We start from the raw sequence: 24,169 nt of genomic DNA on the forward strand, positions 1-24,169 counted from the left end.
CACGACTCGAACAACACTCCCAAGAGTACTAGAGTACTCGGTGACTCTCAATCATCACCATAGCTCACCTTAGTGGCTTTCCCAATTCCAATAACTCTCCAAACCCACAACAAAGTCGACTTTTCCCCGTCTTTCGTAAATATTTTCCCCTTCAGTTCTCCTATGCTTAAACGTTAATAAAAATTGTTTCAATTCGAATTAGTTAAATTATGAGTTTATTTCTCAAAGTCTAAGTTTCCCAAGTCTTTAGTTTTCAAAGCTGTAACACCCCAATTTCCAGGCGTCACTTTAGTAACCAAAATAATCTTTACGCGGAAAACAGGTAATTTTTTTTTCGTTTGATTCCTTTTAAATCGAGCAATAGAAAATAAGACATAGCCCAACCACTAAACTAACCAACATACATCAAATATAAACATGTACAGCCTCAGCTGCACTCCCACGTCACGCGCATTCGCAGTGACTCCAAAGTAGTAAGCCCGCAGGCAAATATATACAGACCCAGAAGTTTAAGTAAGAAAGTTATAATTACAATCCACTGGGAGAAAGTCGGCCTCAAAATGGCCTAAGCAAAGACCCCTATGGTCCGACTGACTCACTGTGATCCCTCAGTAAGAGAACCACACAAAAAGTCATGCGTCGGGAACCTACCCTGTCCCAAAAGCAAAACGAATCAGAGCTATTACAGTAACAACCACTCAAAAGACTCTAACCACCCATACCCCACACTACTATCATCGACCCTCCCTCGATCAGGCATGAAGTCCGGGTCCTCGTCGAAAGCTTTAGTAATAGTCTTTTCGCTCCGGGTCTTTCCCGCACAACAAATCATCACGAACCGGCTGACGGACGCCTGGCAGTAGGCCGACCGCCCAAACACAAACATACAAACAAAGCCAAGGTGCTAGGGTCAACTTACATAATACAATAGATATACAATCAACATGCGATAAAGGGGGTATATATATATGTTGTATATATACATATAAGTTCTGCATTGTATCAAATCTCTAATACAATTCAATCATCAAAACACATAACGATGTTTATCAACATCAAATCATCAATATCTCAACAAATATAGTTAGAGTGCATGATATGTCAATGCAACGTCAATTAAGAGGGTTCCGGAGGAAATAGGCTGGGCACGATCGAGTCGTTCCGAACACTGGCATTGTGTCGACCATAACCCTCGGGTGTCACTTACAACCTTGACATAGTCGGATCAGTCCTAACCCTGCGGGTCGACTTTTCCCTCCGCTATGCCTGACATCAACAGGTCGATCCTAACCATACGGTCGATCATATCCCCCAATGAATGCCCGAGTTACCCGAAGGCATGCTGTACCCGAAGGTATATACTGTACCCGAAGGTATATAGATATACTGTACCCGAAGGTATATACTGTACCCGAAGGTATATAGATATACTGTACTCGAAGGTATATACTGTACCCGAAGGTATATAGATATACTGTACCCGAAGGTATATACTGTACCCGAAGGTATATAGATATACTGTACCCGAAGGTATATACTGTACCCGAAGGTATATAGATATACTGTACTCGAAGGTATATACTGTACCCGAAGGTATATACTGTACCCGAAGGTATATATCGATTCGGCGACAAAAGACAATTAATTATGAAAGGAGTGCAATCACCCTTGATGACTTCTTGAGTCATCTGACTCATCAAATCTCGATGGTTAAAAACTGCTCAGACCCAAACTCAAAACAACCCAAGAGTTATTGTCGGTCAATACAACACAACTCGGAGTTAGTGTCGGTCAATACAACACAACTCCCACCACAAAGCCCACAGACAAAACCCAGAGTCTGTGCCGGTCAATACAACACGACTTGAACAACACTACCAGGAGTACTAGAGTACTCGGTGACTTCCAATCATCACCATAGCTCACCTTAGTGGCTTTCCCCAATTCCAAAACTCTCCAAACCCACAACCAAAGTCGACTTTTCCCCGTCTTTTGCAATCATTTTCTCCTTTAGGTTCCCCATAATTATTCGTTTAGTAAAAACGTTTTGAATTGGATTAGTCAAGTTATGAGTTTATTTCTCAAAGTCTAAGTAAACCAACGAATACCAACAAATGGCTAAGTCTCAAACCCCACATTTGGACTTGCCTAGGGTTGTTCATCCAACCCGAAATATCAAAGATCACCCGATCAATGAATCTCCACTCTGAAGTTGCGTCAAAACGCTCAATCCAACAAAAGCACAACATCACAAGTTATGGAAAACATCATAACAACAACTCATCATCATAAACAACATCATAGTAAAGCATAAGTCGAATTTATCGACGCCTATCATGCAATCATAGCTAATATAGTAAGTTGCCCTAACCTCGAGCTGCTTCAGTCTCGTGGTCTAAATCTCCTTCACACCAATGCTCTGAAACTCCCAAAGTTCCTTCAACTGAACCTCGGAGAAAACAAAGCAGAATCCAAACAAAATCGATTAGTTCGATCGCAATACAATACATAAACGATAGACAAAGCATTAAAGCTTCAGAATACGACTTCCGGGTACGAAAAGACAAGTTTTCGAAAACGAAAACTCCCTCCCCCACACTACAAGGTCACGGCCACAAAGGAAAAAGGGCTTCGGCTCTTTTTCTTCGACCAAATCAATTCACAAGGTAGTTTTAGGGTAAAACTAAGGCAAAGAAACTGTCAGAACAATTTTCGGACAATCGGGTTGAAATACGGCTATCCAGGGGCATTTTGGTCCAAAATAAAGGCTCAAAACTTCAAAGTTATCAGTTCTGAAAACAAATTTGACAGCAACGATCCTCATGACATCCGTGACAACAAATCCTAAAGGCACGAAGTCAGATTATAGCTTTTCGACAATAAAGTTTCGAAATGTGAGACAAAAAGGATTTTGAATCAGTTTTTCAGATCCCTGTCAACTGGATCACAATCAGAGTTTACTGACAGAGGTTTTAGGCTCATGGGAACCTAGAGAACATAACCCAAGCAAGAAATCGAAGAAAACGGACAATTTTAGAAAAAGCTCAAAACTGTGAGCACAGAAACGACTTCAGAAACTCAGCAGAAACAGTAATCAGAGGTAGGATTCATGATAGTTACCACGATACCTAGAAGTAGGGACGAACTGCACGAAGATTGGTCAAGGTTTCGCGAAAATCTCTTCTCCCCCAAGCTCTCCACAATTCTCGACCACAATAGGAAGAAAATGAGAGATTTTTGCTTTTTCGCCTATTTATAGGCGGGTGAAATCGCGGGAAAATGAAAGTTTTGCGATTCCGATTTTTGCAGCACGTTCACCGAGAAATTCTAAGAGAGATTCTAGCGGCAGAATTCCAGAACTCAAAACAAATATCTAGGATTTGGGAAAAACGATATCCAAAATGCCAAAAGCGGTGTAAGTTAGTCTGTCCCGAAAAAACTACTTTTTGCTGTGATGCTCAAACGACAAAACTTCCTACTGAAGAAAGATTGGAAACGTCGAAACAAGTCTAGTATCGCGGACGAAATCTTTGTTAGAAGTCCCGAATAGAAAAAGTCTTCATCCATCGCTCGAATCTAGGGTTTCGAAGCAAAGAAATTAGCGTCGTCGGACTTCCGAAAAGTGAATACTATCGTGCGTACAGTCCAGAGTTCCGAAATGAAACGCTGGTCGAAGGAAAAATAAAGAAAATCTTTAAATTTTCCAAGGATTCGAAATCTCCCTTAAAACGTTGCTCTAGAAGCAAAATTAGCCTATTCTGGACACGCTCGCCATAAGGCAGGTGTGCAGACGACTCGCACTAACTCCGAAAGCAACTACGCAACATTCCTCAAGCAATTCCTGAACTTTCTTCTTCATTGATCTTTCTCAAACCTCAAACTCCTGTCACGCTTACACTGATTCTACGCGTGAGTCGGAACTTAACTGGTTCTGAAAATCCAGGTCTTACAAAAGCTCTATTCATTCTAGGTTTTCCGAAACCAACCACCCAAAAGAAGTTTCCCGGGGAAAGTCTAGGAATTCCAACGAATCCCAACTGTAACACCCCGATTTCCAGGTGTCACTTTAGTAACCAAAAATAATCTTTACGCGGAAAACAGGTAATTTTTTTTCGTTTTCTTTCCTTTAAATCAAAACAATAGAAAGTAAAGACATAACCCAACAACTAACTAACCGATAAACAAACATATACAAATGTACAGCCTCAGCTGCACTCTCCCGTCACGCGCACACGCAGTGACTCCAAGGTAGCATGCCCGTAGGCGAATATTTTCAAACCAGAACTGTACGCAAAAACATCAAATATACCACTATCCAAGAGAAAGTCGGCCTCAAAATGGCCTAAGCAAAGACCCCTATGGTCCGACTGACTCACTGTGATCCCTCAGTAAGAGAACCACACAAAAGTCATGCGTCGGGAACCTACCCTGTCCCAAAAGCAAAACGAATCAGAGCTATTACAGTAACAACCAACTCAAAAGACTCTAACCTCCCATAACCCACACTACTATCAGCGACCCTCCCTCGATCAGGCATGAAGTCCGGGTCCTCGTCGAAAGCTCTAGTAATAGTCATTCCGCTCCGGGTCTTTCCCGCGCCACGAATCATCACGAACCGGCTGACAGACGCCTGGCAGCAGGCCGACCGCCCAAACACAAACATACAAACAAAGCCAAGGCGCTAGGGTCAACTTACAGAATACAATAGATATACAATCAACATGCGATAAAAGGGGTATATATATATATGTTGTATATATACATATAAGTTATGTATTGCCTACTCTAAGGTATATACATAACATGTTCTCGAATCTCCTACACAGTTCAATCATTAATACCTAACGATGTTCATCAACATCAAATCATCATAATCTCAACATATGAAGTTAGGTGATAAGGTTAGTCAAACAATGTATCGTCCTCCCAACACACACGTATCCAACTAAACCAATGTTCCCTGTCGTTGCCCTAGGGTAAACGACGATGAAATCTCACGCTTCCATGAAGTCTCACGCTTCAATGGGGTCTTACGCTTTCACGAAGTCTCACGCTTCAGTGAAATCTCACACATTCACGAAGTCTCACGCTTCAGTGAAGTTTCGCGCCTTCACGAAGTCTCACGCTTCAGTGAAGTTGCACGCCTCCGCAAAGTCTCCCGCTTCAGCGAAGGTTCCCGTCTCCGCAAGGTCTCCCGCCTCAGCGAAGGTTCCCGTCTCCACGAGGTCTCCCGCCTCAGTGAAGTTTCTGCTTTCACGAAGTCTCACGCCTCAGTGAAGCTTACTCACTTTCACGAAGTCTCACGCTTCAGTGAAGTTCCATGCTTTCACGAAGTCTCACGCCTCAGTGAAGCTTCCCGTTCTTCACTATGGATGGACCATTCCCGTTATCCATCCTGGATGAACCATTCCCGTTATTCATCCTTGGTGAACCATTCCCGTTATTCACCATATGATGAACCATTCCCGTTATTCATCATTTATGCAAGGTGAACCATTCCCGTTATTCACCTGATTGATGCAATATGGTTAGCCAAACAACGAATCGCCCTTACCACGAAAGTGTGTAGCTCACAACCCAATCTCAACAAACCCATGAGTTAGTGTCGGTCAATACAACACAACTCGGAGTAAGTGTCGGTCAATACAACACAACTCCATCCACAGAATACACAAGGGTCTAGTGTCGGTCAATACAACACCGCCCAAACAACAAGAGCGCTAAGTGTCGGTCAATACAACACCGCTCCAACAACAAGAGAACCCAAGGGATTAGTGTCGGTCAATACAACACAACCCCATCAACAAGAGTACGTAAAGTACTCGGTGACTTTCAATCATCACCATAGCTCACCTTAGTGGCTTTCCCCAATTCCGATAACTCTCCAAACCCGCAACAAAGGTCGACTTTTCCCCGTCTTTCGTAAATGTTTTCCCCTTTAGTTCTCCTATGCTTAAACGTTAATAAAAATGATTTCAATTCAAATTAGTCAAATTATGAGTTTATTTCTCAAAGTCTAAGTTTCCCAAAGTCTCTAGTTTACAATATTCTATTCATTCTAGGATTTCCGAAAACCAACCACCCAAAAGAAGTTTCCCGGGGAAAGTCTAAGTAAACCAACGAATCCCAACAAATGGCTAAGTCCCAAACCCCTCGTTTGAACTTGCCTAGGGTTGTTCATCCAACCCGAAACATCAAAGATCACCAGATCAATGAATCTCCACTCCGAAGTCGCGTCAAAACGCACAATCCAATAAAGCACAACATCACAACATCAGTTCATCAACATAATCAACATCAAAGTAAAGCATAAGTCGAATTGATCGACGCCTATCATGCATTCATAGCTAATATATAGTAAGTTGCCCTAACCTCGAGCTGTTCCAGCTTCGCAAACAAAGTTCTCCTCAAACAATTGCTCTGAGTCTTCTAAAGTTCCCTCAACTGAACCTCGGAGAAAAACAAAGCAGAACCCAAACAAAATCGATTAGTTCGATCGCAAAACAATACATAAACGATAGACAAAGCATTAAAGCTTCAGAATAGGACAATCAGGTACGAAAAGACAAGTTTTCGAAACCGAAAAACTCCCCCCTGATGGTAATAACCCACGGCCTCAAAGGAAAAAGGGCTTCGGCTCTTTTTCTTCGATCAAATCAATTCACAAGGTAGTTTTAGGATAAAACTAAGGCAAAGAAACTGTCAGAACAATTTTCGGACAATCGGGCCGAAATACGACTATCTAGGGGCATTTTGGTCCAAAATAAAGGCTCAAAACTTCAAAGTTATCAGTTCTGAAAACAAATTTGACAGCAACGATCCTCATGACATCCGTGACAACAAATCCTAAAGGCACGAAGTCAAATTATGACTTTTCGACAATAAAGTTTCGAAATGTGAGACAAAAAGGTTTTGAAACAGTTTTTCAGATCCTGGACAACTGAATCGCAATCAGAGTTTACTGACAGAGGTTTTAGACTCAGGGGAACGTAAGGAACATAACCCAACCAAGAAATCGAAGAAATCGGACCATTTTAGAAAAAGCTCAAAACTGTGAGCACAGAAACGACTTCAAAAACGCAACAGAAACAACAATCAGAGGTAGGAATCGTGTTAGTTACCTTGATACCTAGAAGTAGGGACGAACTGCACGAAGATTGATCAAGTTTTCGCGGAAATCCCCTCCCCCCTTGCTCTCCACGAAATCAGCCACAAATGGAGGAAAAATGGAAGATATTTTGCTTTTTCGCCTATTTATAGGCGGGCGAAATCGCGGGAAAATGAAAATTTCGCGATTCCGATTTTTGCAGCACGTTCACCAAGGAATTTTAAGAGAGATTCTGGCGTCAGAAATCCAAAACTCAAAACAAATATCTATGATATGGGAAAAACGATATCGAAAATCTCAAAAGCGGTGTAAGTTAAATCTGTCCCGAAAAACTACTTTTTGCTGTGATGCTCAAACGACAAAACTTCCAACAGAAGAAAGATTGGAAATGTCGAAACAAGTCTGGCAACGTGGACGGAATCTTCGTTAGAAGTCCCGAATATAAAAAGTCTTCATCCATTGCTCGAAAATAGGGTTTCGAAGCAAAGAAATTAGCGTCGGCGGACATCCGAAAAGTGAAACCCATCGTGCGTACAGTCCAGAGTTTCGGAATGAAACGCTGGTCGATGGAAAAATAAAGAGAATCTTTAAATTTTCCGAGAGTTCGAAATCTCACTCAAAACGTTGCTTTAAGAGCGAAATAGCCTATTCTGGACACGCTCGCCATAAGGCAGGTGTGCAGACGACTCGTACTAACTCCGGAAGCAACTACGCAACATACCTCAAGTAATTCCTGAACTTTCCTCTTCATTAATCTTTCTCAAATACCAAACTCCTGTCACGCTTACGCTGATTCTACGCGTGAGTCGGAAACTTAACTTGTTCTGAAAATCCAGGTCTTACAATACTCCCCTCCAAAAAGAAAGTTTCGTCCTCGAAACTCAGAGTTCTGAGAAAGTCCGGAATACAGTTCCTTAATCTTGTCTTCCAATTCCCATGTAGTATTGTCTGGGTCATTGTTCCTCATAACCTTTACTTAAGCAATCTGTTTTCCCCTTAATTGTTTCACTCTTATATCCCCACTGTTAACTGTCGGCGTCTCAAAAGACAAACCATCATTCAACTTCATGTCGTCTGGTTCGATCACTTGCGTCGGATCTCTGCTTGAAATGTTCCTGGTTGGCACTCCGTGCAGTCGCACAACCTTAGCCACTTGCTTCTTTACTTTCGGTTGTCCGAAATTCTTCTTAAACTCGGTGCCTCTCTGCCATCTTAAGGTAAATACTCAACTCGTCCTCGTGATCTTCATCTACAGTCCAAAACTCCACTTGTCCGTTCGATAACTCCTAGACGAAATATTGCGTTGGAATCTAATAATCCATTAACGTCACATCCAACTTCGTAACTATCATCACTCGCACAATGAAATCAATCTCCTACTTAGTCACCATTCGAATTAAAGCTCGACTCATGTCCTTATTTCTTGTCCTTCACTAATCTTATCCCCTTCAACATCAAGTTATCAACAACTTATAAGATAATCCTCTTCTTAATATCTAACAATCCATTATTATCGTCTTCTTCCCTAGAACTTCCCTCACTCAAACCTATTTACACTTACTGAAATCCCTAACACTTCGCACAAATCGAGACTTATCCTCTAGAAGATTAAATCATAACTATACCTCAAGGGACTTAATTAGTCATTTCATCTTCCGATCCTTCAACATTCTGAGATTTAACTGTTATCGTAGCCGCTAACACCACTAAATCTCTTATGTGTACATGAATCTCAGCTCACTAGGTCAACCTTAGCCCTAGGATTCTCATTCAACTTTAGTAAAATTCACTTGTTACCCGTAATATGCATCATCAAAATCCATAACAAAGTCCCATTGACTCTTATACTCTACGAAACTCGTCAAAATATAACAACCTCAGGTATTCATCTTAATACTAACACCTTCCTTTTTGTGACTCAATCACCATCTCGTCAATCAACTTCTTAATCTCTCAATCAAATTCTGACAACCTTCGAGTCCTACACACCTTAGACAGACATTCATAGATTTAAAACCTAAACCTTCACCAAGTTTGGTCCTCTAATGACCTTTAATCCTTCAATACTTCTTAAATGAATATCCGTTTCTTAAAACTATAACTCCTTCACTTACCCAAACGACCTGATAAGTGTCGTCATGCTTCCACACTCACCACTTGATCCTGCTATCCGTAATCATAACTTATTATGCTAACATCATTCAAATCTTATCACATGGTCATTATGTCCGCAACCTCATAATCAACATCAATCGATCACCAACCTTAACACTCCACACAACCCAGAATTCCTTTACTTCAAGATCTCTCTTATATTATACCTCAATGGTCTTAACCCGAAGCTCACCTTCAGGTCCTCAATCTTCTAAGATTCAACTCCTATTGTCACACCTACAACCATAAGATCTCCTATTCGTACGCGATTCTCGACTCTCAAGATTCAATCTTAACCCTAAGATTTCAATCCAACTTAGTAAATCTCACTTAGTAATCTTAGCATATTTCTTTGGAATCCATATCAACAACCTCAAGTATTCAACTTATGCTAAAACTTTCTTTCTCCAACTTAATCATTAATTCAACACTTTTCAAATGAAAATTCATCTCTTAAGACTATAATGTCTCCACATATTAATCAAACGCTTAGCAAAACTTATTCCTCGAACTCGACTATAACAATCTAGTTCAGAGCTAATTCTTCTCAATCTCGCTACCATCAAGGTATCATCTAAAACATGATTAAATCCAACTTATTTAGTCTCTAACAACTCCCCTCAGCAATCACATAACCTATGACTTCATAACTTCCGAGAAACTACTTAATACTTTTCCAGCACTAAATCTCTTGACTTGGTCTACCTCTACTTGGAGTAATCACACGAACTAACCAATCAATGTCTATACGACACTCATCGAATTCCAAAGATTTAAATCTTAATCTTTCACAATCAAGTGCTTAACACGAACTTTCCTCCCAAATCCGACTAATCCTCAATCAATTCAAATTCATCTTACACATCCTTCTATCAAAGTCCATAACCAGCTGTGATTCCGAATATCACCCCCTCAATATTAGGTTGATCAGGCCTAATACATCGAAGGTGGAGATTTAGAAAAACCCACTGGAACAGTCAATGAGTTCCTATCCTCCAGTAGTCACAAATATCCTGATACTAAATCCTTTAATGATCCCGCTACGGAACTACACACCCTCAACATGACACGTATACTACCCATACGGAATCTCCCTAAGATTCGTTCTTCAGCTACTAGCTTCCTCATAAACGCATCGGTGGAAGACTACTTTCTAGACTTAGTGTGCTATTCCCAACCCCGTGTAACTTCTATAGTCAAATCACGAGCAACCTCGAATAAGGTCCTACATCGTTCCCACGTTCTTCCTCGTTCAACTCCTCAGCTCTTGCCCTCCTTGGCATGAATCCTTTCCTCTGGAGCAAGTTGTTTTCCTTTCCCAACATTCCCTGATGATTCGCCCCTGAGTGCCTTGCAATCTTGGGAGAAATGTCCCGGTTGGTTGCAATTGAAGCATAGACTTTCTTTGGTCTTGCAGTTCACAGCTAGATGCCCCTCTCGGTTACACTTGAAGCATCTCCATCCAGTCACTGAGCACTTGTTAGCAAAATGCCCAAACTTTCCACAACGAGTACATGTCACACCTTTGTCACCAACTGGCTCCCCTCCAGTATCAGCAGTCGTTGGTTTGTAGACTCTTGAGATAAGATCTCTTCCCTTGAAACGCTGATATGGTCCCCACTTATGGTAGCTCTTCCTTCCGTTGTAGCCTTGGGAACCTGACCTCATTGGTCCCCCAGCTCCTGTTCGGTTCATTCCTCTTTGTTGATACATCGCCGTCGCCATCAATCGTTGGTGATGCTCACGTGCAGCGCGCATATAAGCGTCTTCCGCAGCCTGGTTCATCATTGCCTCGATCAGTGTAGCTATTGCCCCCGCCATCCGGTTAAGGTCCACCATCCTATATCTCATCGAACGTCCGATTAGTACTAACCATACGGTAGCACTAGACAAACCACTCAATCCGATTGAGTAGTAACGCAAGCAATTAGAACGAAAATCGCTCTGCAGACAATCAATTTTCACTCTTTGCAGAGTCACACAACCTAGCACAGAAGACCTATTCCCCAAAGACTCCCAAAAGACTCGACTAAGCTCTGATACCACAATGTAACACCCCGATTTCCAGGTGTCACTTTAGTAACCAAAAATAATCTTTACGCGGAAAACAGGTAATTTTTTTTCGTTTTCTTTCCTTTAAATCAAAACAATAGAAAGTAAAGACATAACCCAACAACTAACTAACCGATAAACAAACATATACAAATGTACAGCCTCAGCTGCACTCTCCCGTCACGCGCACACGCAGTGACTCCAAGGTAGCATGCCCGTAGGCGAATATTTTCAAACCAGAACTGTACGCAAAAACATCAAATATACCACTATCCAAGAGAAAGTCGGCCTCAAAATGGCCTAAGCAAAGACCCCTATGGTCCGACTGACTCACTGTGATCCCTCAGTAAGAGAACCACACAAAAGTCATGCGTCGGGAACCTACCCTGTCCCAAAAGCAAAACGAATCAGAGCTATTACAGTAACAACCAACTCAAAAGACTCTAACCTCCCATAACCCACACTACTATCAGCGACCCTCCCTCGATCAGGCATGAAGTCCGGGTCCTCGTCGAAAGCTCTAGTAATAGTCATTCCGCTCCGGGTCTTTCCCGCGCCACGAATCATCACGAACCGGCTGACAGACGCCTGGCAGCAGGCCGACCGCCCAAACACAAACATACAAACAAAGCCAAGGCGCTAGGGTCAACTTACAGAATACAATAGATATACAATCAACATGCGATAAAAGGGGTATATATATATATGTTGTATATATACATATAAGTTATGTATTGCCTACTCTAAGGTATATACATAACATGTTCTCGAATCTCCTACACAGTTCAATCATTAATACCTAACGATGTTCATCAACATCAAATCATCATAATCTCAACATATGAAGTTAGGTGATAAGGTTAGTCAAACAATGTATCGTCCTCCCAACACACACGTATCCAACTAAACCAATGTTCCCTGTCGTTGCCCTAGGGTAAACGACGATGAAATCTCACGCTTCCATGAAGTCTCACGCTTCAATGGGGTCTTACGCTTTCACGAAGTCTCACGCTTCAGTGAAATCTCACACATTCACGAAGTCTCACGCTTCAGTGAAGTTTCGCGCCTTCACGAAGTCTCACGCTTCAGTGAAGTTGCACGCCTCCGCAAAGTCTCCCGCTTCAGCGAAGGTTCCCGTCTCCGCAAGGTCTCCCGCCTCAGCGAAGGTTCCCGTCTCCACGAGGTCTCCCGCCTCAGTGAAGTTTCTGCTTTCACGAAGTCTCACGCCTCAGTGAAGCTTACTCACTTTCACGAAGTCTCACGCTTCAGTGAAGTTCCATGCTTTCACGAAGTCTCACGCCTCAGTGAAGCTTCCCGTTCTTCACTATGGATGGACCATTCCCGTTATCCATCCTGGATGAACCATTCCCGTTATTCATCCTTGGTGAACCATTCCCGTTATTCACCATATGATGAACCATTCCCGTTATTCATCATTTATGCAAGGTGAACCATTCCCGTTATTCACCTGATTGATGCAATATGGTTAGCCAAACAACGAATCGCCCTTACCACGAAAGTGTGTAGCTCACAACCCAATCTCAACAAACCCATGAGTTAGTGTCGGTCAATACAACACAACTCGGAGTAAGTGTCGGTCAATACAACACAACTCCATCCACAGAATACACAAGGGTCTAGTGTCGGTCAATACAACACCGCCCAAACAACAAGAGCGCTAAGTGTCGGTCAATACAACACCGCTCCAACAACAAGAGAACCCAAGGGATTAGTGTCGGTCAATACAACACAACCCCATCAACAAGAGTACGTAAAGTACTCGGTGACTTTCAATCATCACCATAGCTCACCTTAGTGGCTTTCCCCAATTCCGATAACTCTCCAAACCCGCAACAAAGGTCGACTTTTCCCCGTCTTTCGTAAATGTTTTCCCCTTTAGTTCTCCTATGCTTAAACGTTAATAAAAATGATTTCAATTCAAATTAGTCAAATTATGAGTTTATTTCTCAAAGTCTAAGTTTCCCAAAGTCTCTAGTTTACAATATTCTATTCATTCTAGGATTTCCGAAAACCAACCACCCAAAAGAAGTTTCCCGGGGAAAGTCTAAGTAAACCAACGAATCCCAACAAATGGCTAAGTCCCAAACCCCTCGTTTGAACTTGCCTAGGGTTGTTCATCCAACCCGAAACATCAAAGATCACCAGATCAATGAATCTCCACTCCGAAGTCGCGTCAAAACGCACAATCCAATAAAGCACAACATCACAACATCAGTTCATCAACATAATCAACATCAAAGTAAAGCATAAGTCGAATTGATCGACGCCTATCATGCATTCATAGCTAATATATAGTAAGTTGCCCTAACCTCGAGCTGTTCCAGCTTCGCAAACAAAGTTCTCCTCAAACAATTGCTCTGAGTCTTCTAAAGTTCCCTCAACTGAACCTCGGAGAAAAACAAAGCAGAACCCAAACAAAATCGATTAGTTCGATCGCAAAACAATACATAAACGATAGACAAAGCATTAAAGCTTCAGAATAGGACAATCAGGTACGAAAAGACAAGTTTTCGAAACCGAAAAACTCCCCCCTGATGGTAATAACCCACGGCCTCAAAGGAAAAAGGGCTTCGGCTCTTTTTCTTCGATCAAATCAATTCACAAGGTAGTTTTAGGATAAAACTAAGGCAAAGAAACTGTCAGAACAATTTTCGGACAATCGGGCCGAAATACGACTATCTAGGGGCATTTTGGTCCAAAATAAAGGCTCAAAACTTCAAAGTTATCAGTTCTGAAAACAAATTTGACAGCAACGATCCTCATGACATCCGTGACAACAAATCCTAAAGGCACGAAGTCAAATTATGACTTTTCGACAATAAAGTTTCGAAATGTGAGACAAAAAGGTTTTGAAACAGTTTTTCAGATCCTGGACAACTGAATCGCAATCAGAGTTTACTGACAGAGGTTTTAGACTCAGGGGAACGTAAGGAACATAACCCAACCAAGAAATCGAAGAAATCGGACCATTTTAGAAAAAGCTCAAAACTGTGAGCACAGAAACGACTTAAAAAACGCAACAGAAACAACAATCAGAGGTAGGAATCGTGTTAGTTACCTTGATACCTAGAAGTAGGGACGAACTGCACGAAGATTGATCAAGTTTTCGCGGAAATCCCCTCCCCCCTTGCTCTCCACGAAATCAGCCACAAATGGAGGAAAAATGGAAGATATTTTGCTTTTTCGCCTATTTATAGGCGGGCGAAATCGCGGGAAAATGAAAATTTCGCGATTCCGATTTTTGCAGCACGTTCACCAAGGAATTTTAAGAGAGATTCTGGCGTCAGAAATCCAAAACTCAAAACAAATATCTATGATATGGGAAAAACGATATCGAAAATCTCAAAAGCGGTGTAAGTTAAATCTGTCCCGAAAAACTACTTTTTGCTGTGATGCTCAAACGACAAAACTTCCAACAGAAGAAAGATTGGAAATGTCGAAACAAGTCTGGCAACGTGGACGGAATCTTCGTTAGAAGTCCCGAATATAAAAAGTCTTCATCCATTGCTCGAAAATAGGGTTTCGAAGCAAAGAAATTAGCGTCGGCGGACATCCGAAAAGTGAAACCCATCGTGCGTACAGTCCAGAGTTTCGGAATGAAACGCTGGTCGATGGAAAAATAAAGAGAATCTTTAAATTTTCCGAGAGTTCGAAATCTCACTCAAAACGTTGCTTTAAGAGCGAAATAGCCTATTCTGGACACGCTCGCCATAAGGCAGGTGTGCAGACGACTCGTACTAACTCCGGAAGCAACTACGCAACATACCTCAAGTAATTCCTGAACTTTCCTCTTCATTAATCTTTCTCAAATACCAAACTCCTGTCACGCTTACGCTGATTCTACGCGTGAGTCGGAAACTTAACTTGTTCTGAAAATCCAGGTCTTACACCAACAAAAGGCTAAGTCTCAAACCCCTCATTTGAACTTGCCTAGGGTTGTTCATCCAACCCGAAACACCAACTTTAACCAGTTCAGAGGATCCCCACTCCGAAATCGCGTCAAAACGCACAATACATCAATATCACAACATCACAAGTTATGGAACTACTTCATAACATCAACTCATCATCATTATCAACATCAGATAAAACATAAGTCGAATTTATCGACGCCTATCATGCAATCATAACTATTAGTAAGTTGCCCTAACCTCGAGCTGATCCAGCTTCGAAGTCACAAGCTCCTTCACTCAAGTGCTCTGAACCTTCCAAAGTTCCTTCAACTGAACCTCGGAGAAAAACAAAGCAGAAACCAAACAAAATCGATTAGCTCGATCACAATACAATACCTAAACGATAGACAAAGCATTAAAGCTTCAGAACACGACATCCGGGTACGAAAAGACAAGTTTTCGAAAACGAAAAACTCCCCCCCCCCTAAAGGAAATAACCCACGGCCTCAAGGGAAAAAGGGCTTCGGCTCTTTTTCTTCGATCAAATCAGTTTACAAGGTAGTTTTAGGGTAAAACTAAGGCAAAGAAACTGTCAGAACAATTTTCGGACAATCGGGTCGAAATACGGCTATCCAGGGGCATTTTGGTCCAAAATAAAGGTCCAAAACTTCAAAGATATCAGTTCTGAAAACAAATTTGACAGCAATGATCCTCACGACATCCGTGACAACAAATCCTAAAGGCACGAAGTCAGATTAAGTCTTTTCGACAATAAAGTTTCGAAATGTGAGACAAAAAGGGTTTTGAAACAGTTTTTCAGATCCTGGACAGCTCGATCGCAATCGGCGATTACTGACAGAGGTTTTAGACTCTTGGGGACGTAAGGAACATAACCCAAGCAAGAAATCAGGGAAATCGGACAATTTTACAAAAAGCTCAAAACTGTGAGCACAGAAACGACTTCAGAAACGCAACAGAAACAGTAATCAGAGGTAGGAATCAAGCTAGTTACCTTGATACCTTGAAGAAGAGACGAACTGCGCGAAGATTGGCCGAGTTTCGGCGAAAATCTCCCTCCCCCTTGCTCTCCTCAATTCTCGGCCACAATGGAGGAAAAATGGAAGATATTTTGCTTTTTCGCCTATTTATAGGCGGGCGAAATCGCGGGAAAAATGAAAATTTCGCGATTCCGATTTTTGCAGCACGTTCACCGAAGAATTCTAAGAGAGATTCTGGCGACATAATTCCAGAACTCAAAACAAATCTCTGACATTTGGGAAAAACGATATCTAAAATCCCAAAAGCGGTGTAAGTTAGTCTGTCCCGAAAAACTACTTTTTGCTGTGATGCTCAAACGACAAAACTTCCTACTGAAGAAAGATTGGAAACGTCGAAACAATCTGGCAACGCGGACGGAATCTTCGTTAGAAGTCCCGAATAGAAAAAGTCTTCATCCATCGCTCGAATCTAGGGTTTCGAAGCAAAGAAATTAGTGTCGGCGGACATCCGAAAAATAAATACTATCGTGCGTACAGTCCAGAGTTCTGAAATGAAACGCTGGTCGAAGGAAAAATAAAGAGAATCTTTAAATTTTCCAAGAGTTCGAAATCTCACTTAAAACGTTGCTCTAAAAGCGATATAGCCTATACTGGACACGCTCGCCATAAGGCAAGTGTGCAGACGACTCGTACTAACTCCGAAAACGACTACGCAACGTTCCTCAAGCAATTCCTGAACTTTCTTCTTCATTAATCTTTCTCAAATATCAACCTCCTGTCACGCTTACACTGATTCTACGCGTGAGTCGGAAATTAACTTGCTCTGAAAATCCAGGTCTTACAATTACGCGTAGGGAAGGTACTAGCACCCTAAGCCTCCATTTATAAATGGTTACCCTAATTAACTGTGTGAAAGAAAATAGCTTTTTATTTATTCCACCCCAAGAAAATGATTTCGATAAAAAGATTAGTTTATAATTTATTAAGAAAAAAGATTATTTACAAATTTGACTTGACGGTTGTTGATGCCCGCTCCTACGTATCCCCAAAGTGCGATGGAGAATTCAAAGCCACGTAGTTCTTGGTAATTTTTGGTTGGTTGGTGTTTTTTATTTTAAAAAAGGTTAATCATATACTAAGAGATCTTAATTTTTTTAGAAAAAGACCGTTTAAATTGGTGGGTGTGTTTTAGACAAAACAATCAGCCTTTAACCATTAATCAATTCACTACGTGATTTCAAATGGAAATTGGAGAGATTGAGTTTTGATGAGTTACAGGGAAGGAAAGAAAAAAAAGGTCCACGGATGATATATACAGTTTGAAGAAATATATTATTCTTAAGTAGCAATGATATCACGTTAAAAACAATCAAATCTCTTTCTTAAAAAAAGGACAAAACCCACTTTAGACAGCAAATAAAAAACGCACCCTTTGTTAAAAACAGAACCCGCAAGGAAGCAAAGGGAGCACAGTGTATACAAAATAACATGCCTTCCAAATGTGCATTCAGATTTCAGAGGAAAGACAGAGCAGCGATGAAGCAAAGAGGAACCCATTAAATTTGATGATATTAATTTGAAACAATGAAATCATATTATCTAACAAAGAGAGAAGGTTGAGCGTAAACCAAACCTTTTCAATCACCTGGTTGATGATTTTGCTGCTGGAAATTAGCCCTCACACTCACACCTAATATCTTGTATTAGAATTGCAGTTCAAGAATGGAACTACAACTCAGAAGTGAACACTCAATTTTTTTCTCCCTCTCTCTGCCTCTCTCTGAACATGATCTCACCACCAAAACCCCCTCTCTATTTATAGCTGCAGGTTTAGGGTTTCTTTCTCACCACTCCTAGAATATTCTTACGAATCATTCTTCACCCTTCTTGGAGAGGAAGAAAAGCTCATCTAGAACAATCTAGTTTATTTTTGGTATTTAATATTTATTTTCGTATTTATTTAATTAATATTATAATTCTGAAATCACTTAAATAATTACTATTAATATAATTTTGAGTGCTATTTTTTATATTAAATTAATTTTATTAAAAGTAGGACAAAATTAGGTGTTCACAAGGCAAAGGAAAATGATCCTTTCTAGTTACCGAATTCAGCCTTCGGTAATCAATACAAACCCTCCACTTCGTCACTTGACGAGTGGGAATCAACTCATTGTTCTCATTGGCAACCACAGTGATGCCTCCTTTCTTGGGAACCTCTTGAACATGACTTACCCATTCACTATCCGAAATTGTATAAATAACACCTGCATCAAGAAATTTAATTATCTCTTTCCTCACCACATCCTTCATGGAAGGGTTAAGCCTTCTTTGAGGTTGGACTATAGGTTTGTAATTTTCTTCCAGCAAAATTTTATGCATGCATATTGCAGGGCTAATACCTTTGATATCATCAATAGTCCAACCCAAAGATGATTTATGATCCCTCAAAACTCTGAGGAGTTTCTCCTCTTCCAAAGGAGTGAGAGCACTACTCAAAATAACAGGTTTACTCTCACCTTCCTCAAGAAAAGCACACTTGAGAGAGGAAGGGAGTGGCTTGAGCTCACTCTTATCCTCAATCGGAATCTCCTCATCTCTAATTAATTCTTCTTTCCAAATGTTTTTGGTGGAAAGGGATGAGACAGATTCTAATTGAGATAGAGTAGCATTCACCTACAAAGAATCAAGTTCACTCTCAAGATTTTGGTCCTCAATTTCTAGCCCCTCCATGATTTTTGTTTCCAAGGGGTCCTTAATAGATATCCTAACAAACTCTTCACACAAGAGCTCATCCACTACTTCGTATCAGAAAACTTCCTCATCTACTCGGTGCTTTAAAGAGTCAAAGATATTGAAGAGGACCTCATCTTCACCTACTTTCAAAGTTAGCGTACCCTTAGCCACTTTAATCTCAGCCTCACCAGTGGCTAAGAATGGTCTCCCCAGTATGAGAGGGACTTTTGAGTCCTCTTACATGTCTAGAATGACAAAATCCACTGGGAAGACAAACTTATCCACCTTAACCACAACATCTTCAATGATCCCGTAAGGGGTTTTTAAAGACTTATCCGCCATTTGCAAAGAAATCATAGTTGGGGTAACCTCACCTAAGTTCAACCTTTCAAACATACTAAGCGGCATCAAGTTGATACTCGCTCCTAAATCACACAAGGCTTCTACCATAGTTAACCCCTCAATCTCCACCGGAATAGTAAAACTCCCGGGATCTCTTCTCTTCTTAGGCATCTTTCTTTGCAAAATGGCACTACACTCTTCGGTCATCATGATAGTTTCATCAACCTCACTCAGCTTTCTCCTCTTACTGAGGATATCCTTCATGAACTTAGCATAGATTGGCATTTGCTCCAAGGCTTCGGAAAAAGCGATATTAATATGGAGTTTCTTAAAAACTTCCAAGAACTTAGAAAATTGTTTATCTAAATTTTTCTTCACCAAAGCCTTGGGAAATGGAATCTTGCGGAGCTCAGGAATATGGGTATTTACAACTCTAGTTCTAATGGGCTCTCTCGCTCTTTTCTCCATGACATCCTTATCTCTCTCTTCCTCAGCTTCCTCATTTTTCTCTCCCTCAACTTTTTTCTCTGCCTCATGCAACACTCTTCCACTCCTAGTAGAAACAACAGCAATATTTTCTTGCTCAGTCAAAGTTAAAGTTTCGGAAGAGAGCTTACCTTGGTGATTTTCGGACATTTGCTTTGCTAGCTGTCCCAATTAACTCTCCAAGCTCTTTATAGCCATCTCTTGGCTCTTGTAATTGCTCGCTGAATGATCAATGAATCTCTCGATCAGCTCCTCTAGACTCCTCTCGTCAACCGTCCTTTCAACAATTTGCAGCTGGACAAGTGACCCTTGTTCTGTGGTTGGAGCTTTCCCTCCTTGAGTCAATGCTCTGGTCTCGCTATCACCATCATTGACAGTACACTGGTTACTCACATGAAATTCACCACAAAACTTGCACTCCACACAAGTCATTCTTGCTCCAATTGACTTGGTCTCCTTTATATGCTTTCGGATCTCCGCTACTTCCTCGGAGAGTTGCTTGTTGGAGGCTATGAGCTTATCATAAGTTTCAACTTCAAAAGCACTTCTTCGGATTTGGCGTTCATTCTCGGAGTTCATGGCTCTCACCGCCATTTTTTCTATCAAATCATACCCCGCTTGTGGGGGAAGAGCATCGAACTCCCCATTCGAAGTCGCATCTAAGCCAAACCTTGATGAATATAATAAACCATCATAGAACTTCGCCACACATTCAGCTTGGGTGAGATTGTGTTGAGGACATTTCCTCAAAAGCTTCTTGAAATGCTCCCAAGCCTCATAAAGATTTTCATCTGAGGATTGTGCGAAGGTCATGATGTCATTCTTCAATTTCCTCAAAAGGGACCTTGGGAAGAACCTCGTTGTGAACTTTTCTGCAAGGTCTTCCCAAGTAGTGAGACTCCCTTGAGGTTGAGAATTTAGCCAATCCTCTGCTGCGTCCTTCAAAGAGAAGGGAAATAGGCTCAACCGAATTGCTTCCGAAGGAACATTCATCACCTGATAAGTGTTGCAATTACGGATAAACCTTTCCATATGAGCATGAGGATCTTCCGAGGAACCTCCACCATATTGGATTTGGCTCACCATGTTGATGAATGCCGGTCTCAACTCAAAGTTCCCCACTCCTTCGGGGATAACAATACTTCCGGGATAGTCAAAGCTCATGGACCCAGAAGTTAGTTCCTGAAGAGTTCAGTTGGCATTCTCAACTTCTTGTTCACGCAGTCGGAGGGTGATACCCTCTTGGATTCTTGCCTCAATATGGGCTTGCATCTCCTCCTTCGTCATACGGCCACCCATGACGTTGTCTCTCTCGAGAGCAACCTGTAAGTATGACACTTAAAACAGAGAAAGATTAGTAGCACCAATTCTAGACAAGTTCAAAACTTAAAACAAAACCACAAACATAAAGCTTAAACCAAAAATCGCAAAACAATTCCCCGGCAACGGCGCCAAAAACTTGTTGGTCAATCTGCAAGTGTACAGAATCTACCCGGTTTTAAATTATCGAACCTCGGGGAATTAGATTGCGAATTCAGTTTAAGAGTCAAGTTCAAGGTTGAAAAGCAAGTAAAATTCAGTTTTAAAGGTTGATTGTTTCTTTGATTGAGTGAAAGACAAGTGAACGAGTAATAAAGCGATTGAAATTCAGAAGTGAGATTGCCTTGGGTTCTTGTTCAACTAATTCAGTTTTAGCAAACCTTCCCTATTCAATAAATCCATAGTATCTCCTTGATGTTCTAGCCTAGTTAGTCATCTATCGATGCCTCGTAAAGAAAACCCTTTCTAATCAAAAGATAGGTTCAATTCCTTGATAACCTAAACATTTGTTGGAAGCACTAAGCATACAATTCAGGCCAACAAACCCCAACCCTTCCTCTATTCCTAGCAGCAAGTATAGAAGAGGTAATCTCACAACAAGTCCCAATTCTATAACAAACTCTCGTTATGATTATAGAAAAGTAAAAAGCTAGCATGCATTCAAGCTTGAAAGATAAAGCATAGGAGTAAGATTCAAGGGTTTACTCAGAACAACATGAATAGGAAAGGAATGAAAGCTAAAACATTCAAAGTCTTACAAAGAACCCAAAGCAAAAGGGGTTTTAGCCAAACATGGCTATGAAATCCATACAAGAAGATAAAGATGAAACCTGGAACATAGGACTTAGAGAAGGCTCCTCAAGCTCCAGAACCAAAACCCTATCTTCTAACTTATTACAATATGTGAAATTGACAAAAGGTTCCAAGAGAAATGTCTAAAAACCAATTTATAGGCAAAACAGGCGAGTATGGGCGCTCAGGCGCCAATTCAGAGCGCCTGAGCGCCAATTCCAGCTCAAAACAAGCTCTCTGGAAGGTAATTGGCGCCTAGGCGCCAATTGAGCATGCCTAGGCGCCAATTCCAAAACCTGGAATATAGCTTAAAGAGGCTTTAAGAGAAGTTAAGAGGAAATTCAAAAGGTTTTCCTGCGAAGTCAGAGCGCCTAGGCGTGCTCCATTGGTGCCTAGGCGCCAATTCCAAAACCTGGAATATAGCTTAAAGAGGATTTAAGAGGAGTTAAGAGGAAATTCAAAAGGTTTTCCAGCGAAGTCAGAGCGCCTAGGCGCCAATTGCCTATAAATTGGCGCCTAGGCGCCAATGGACCACGCCTAAGCGCTCTGACTTCGCTGGAAAACCTTTTGAATTTCCTCTTAACTCCTCCTAAAGCCTCTTTAACCCTTTCTTCAATTCACCAAGCCACTTGGCCTTCCTCATTCATCAGTTTCAAACCTGGTAACTTAGGCACAAAGCAAAGGAGAAATCTAGAAGCTTCAAGAGTTAATTAGCAAAAAGATCCCTAAATTAAAATAGGAAAACTATGCAAGTCCTAAACTTACTTAAAATGCGAGAAAAGTCCCTATAAAACTACAAAATTACCAAAGCAAAGTAAATACACAAATAAAGATAAAAATGCATGAGAATGCATGAAACACTACATGAGACTCAACAAAAAGACTCGAAACAAACTAGGAAATGACCCTAAAAACACTACTAAACTAGGGTCATCAGAGTGCCGACAGCTGAAGGTAGCGGACGGCGAAAGCAATCTTGAGCGAACCTCTAAGGACGTAGTTCAGCAGACCATACAGATCCTGATCACCCAAATATTTCTGGTCGCTCTCAGTAAGCACTGAAGGTATGAAAAACGATAGAAATGGGGGGTTTGAATAGCGTTTTCAGAATAAAACTTCCCACTTAAGATTTTAACAAATCTTTCGAAACACAAGTAAAGTGCTTAAGATAAGAGATGAGAAAAGCACACAAGGATTTTATCCTGGTTCACTTGATGAATTACTCAAGCTAGTCCAGTCCACCCGTGAAGGTGATTTCTTCCTTCTTAGAATGAAGGCAATTCACTAATCAGAGATTTGTTACAACTGCACTTGAAACCTACAAGTGACTAATAATACACTGACTTAGCTCACACTAAGATTCACTCTCTTAGTCTTCTCTAGGATCCGATCAACCTTGATCTCCTAGAGGTAAAAATTAAACAACTGTTTAAAAAAAATATTGTTTACAAAGAGATTGCTTCTGAAAAGCTTGTAGTAAACACAATGAATTCGATGAAGAAAGATTGCTAAGAAGATTTGAATATTGCTTGCACGTATAAGTTTCTTAGACATCATCTTTCAGTCTTCAGCCTCTATATATACTCCAAGGATTAGGGTTTGAACATTGCATGGGAATGCTACCGTTGGAGGGCAGATCTGGGATTTCCAGCTTCTGCTGTGGCTGAGAATGTTAGGTTAGGTCGTCAGGATAGTACACTGCTTTTGTACTTTGGATAATGACGTGACCTTTAACCTTGTTGACTTCTGATCAGAGGAATGCTTCGTGTTGGAACTTGTGAAGCTTGTTGATCAGAGTCAGAGGGAAGCATGGATCCTCTGACCATTGTAGCTTCTGATTCTGAACTCAGAGGAGAAGTACTTGGTCTTCAGAGCCAGTTTGCTTCTGGACTTCAGAGTCTTCACTTTTCAGCTTCTGGATCTTCAGAGTCTTCTCAACCATCAGAGCTTTTGAACCTTCAGAGTGTCTGGGTTATCAAAACGTCTGGATCTTCAGAACTTCAAGTGAGCTGAGTCCACATCAGAGCTTGACTATCTTCAGATCTTCTGAAGCTTTACTACTGTTCAGTTTGAACATAGAGATTGCGAAAGCGTTGCTTGGGTCATTCTTTAAGCAAAGTGCTTCTGATTTGTGTGAGATAATATCAAGGTCAGAGCTTGTCATGAACACACTCAGAAAACACGTTAGAGTACCATAATTGTTCATACTTAAATGTTAACTTGTAATCATCAAAACATAGAGTTGTACTACATGATCAAAACTTGAT

At 41.1% G+C, this 24,169-nt stretch overlaps 1 non-coding gene across 1 annotated transcript; it reads left to right on the top strand.

The window, feature by feature from the left end:
- The first annotated feature begins 20,514 nt into the window (after positions 1 to 20,514).
- LOC130716361 (small nucleolar RNA R71) lies at positions 20,515 to 20,621 on the top strand. The gene has a single exon (XR_009011978.1). It is a non-coding gene; the product is annotated as a small nucleolar RNA R71 (small nucleolar RNA).
- Positions 20,622 to 24,169: the final 3,548 nt, after the last annotated feature.

The sequence above is a fragment of the Lotus japonicus genome, chromosome 4 (assembly GCF_012489685.1).
Source record: "Lotus japonicus ecotype B-129 chromosome 4, LjGifu_v1.2".
Classification (NCBI taxonomy): Eukaryota; Viridiplantae; Streptophyta; class Magnoliopsida; order Fabales; family Fabaceae; genus Lotus; species Lotus japonicus.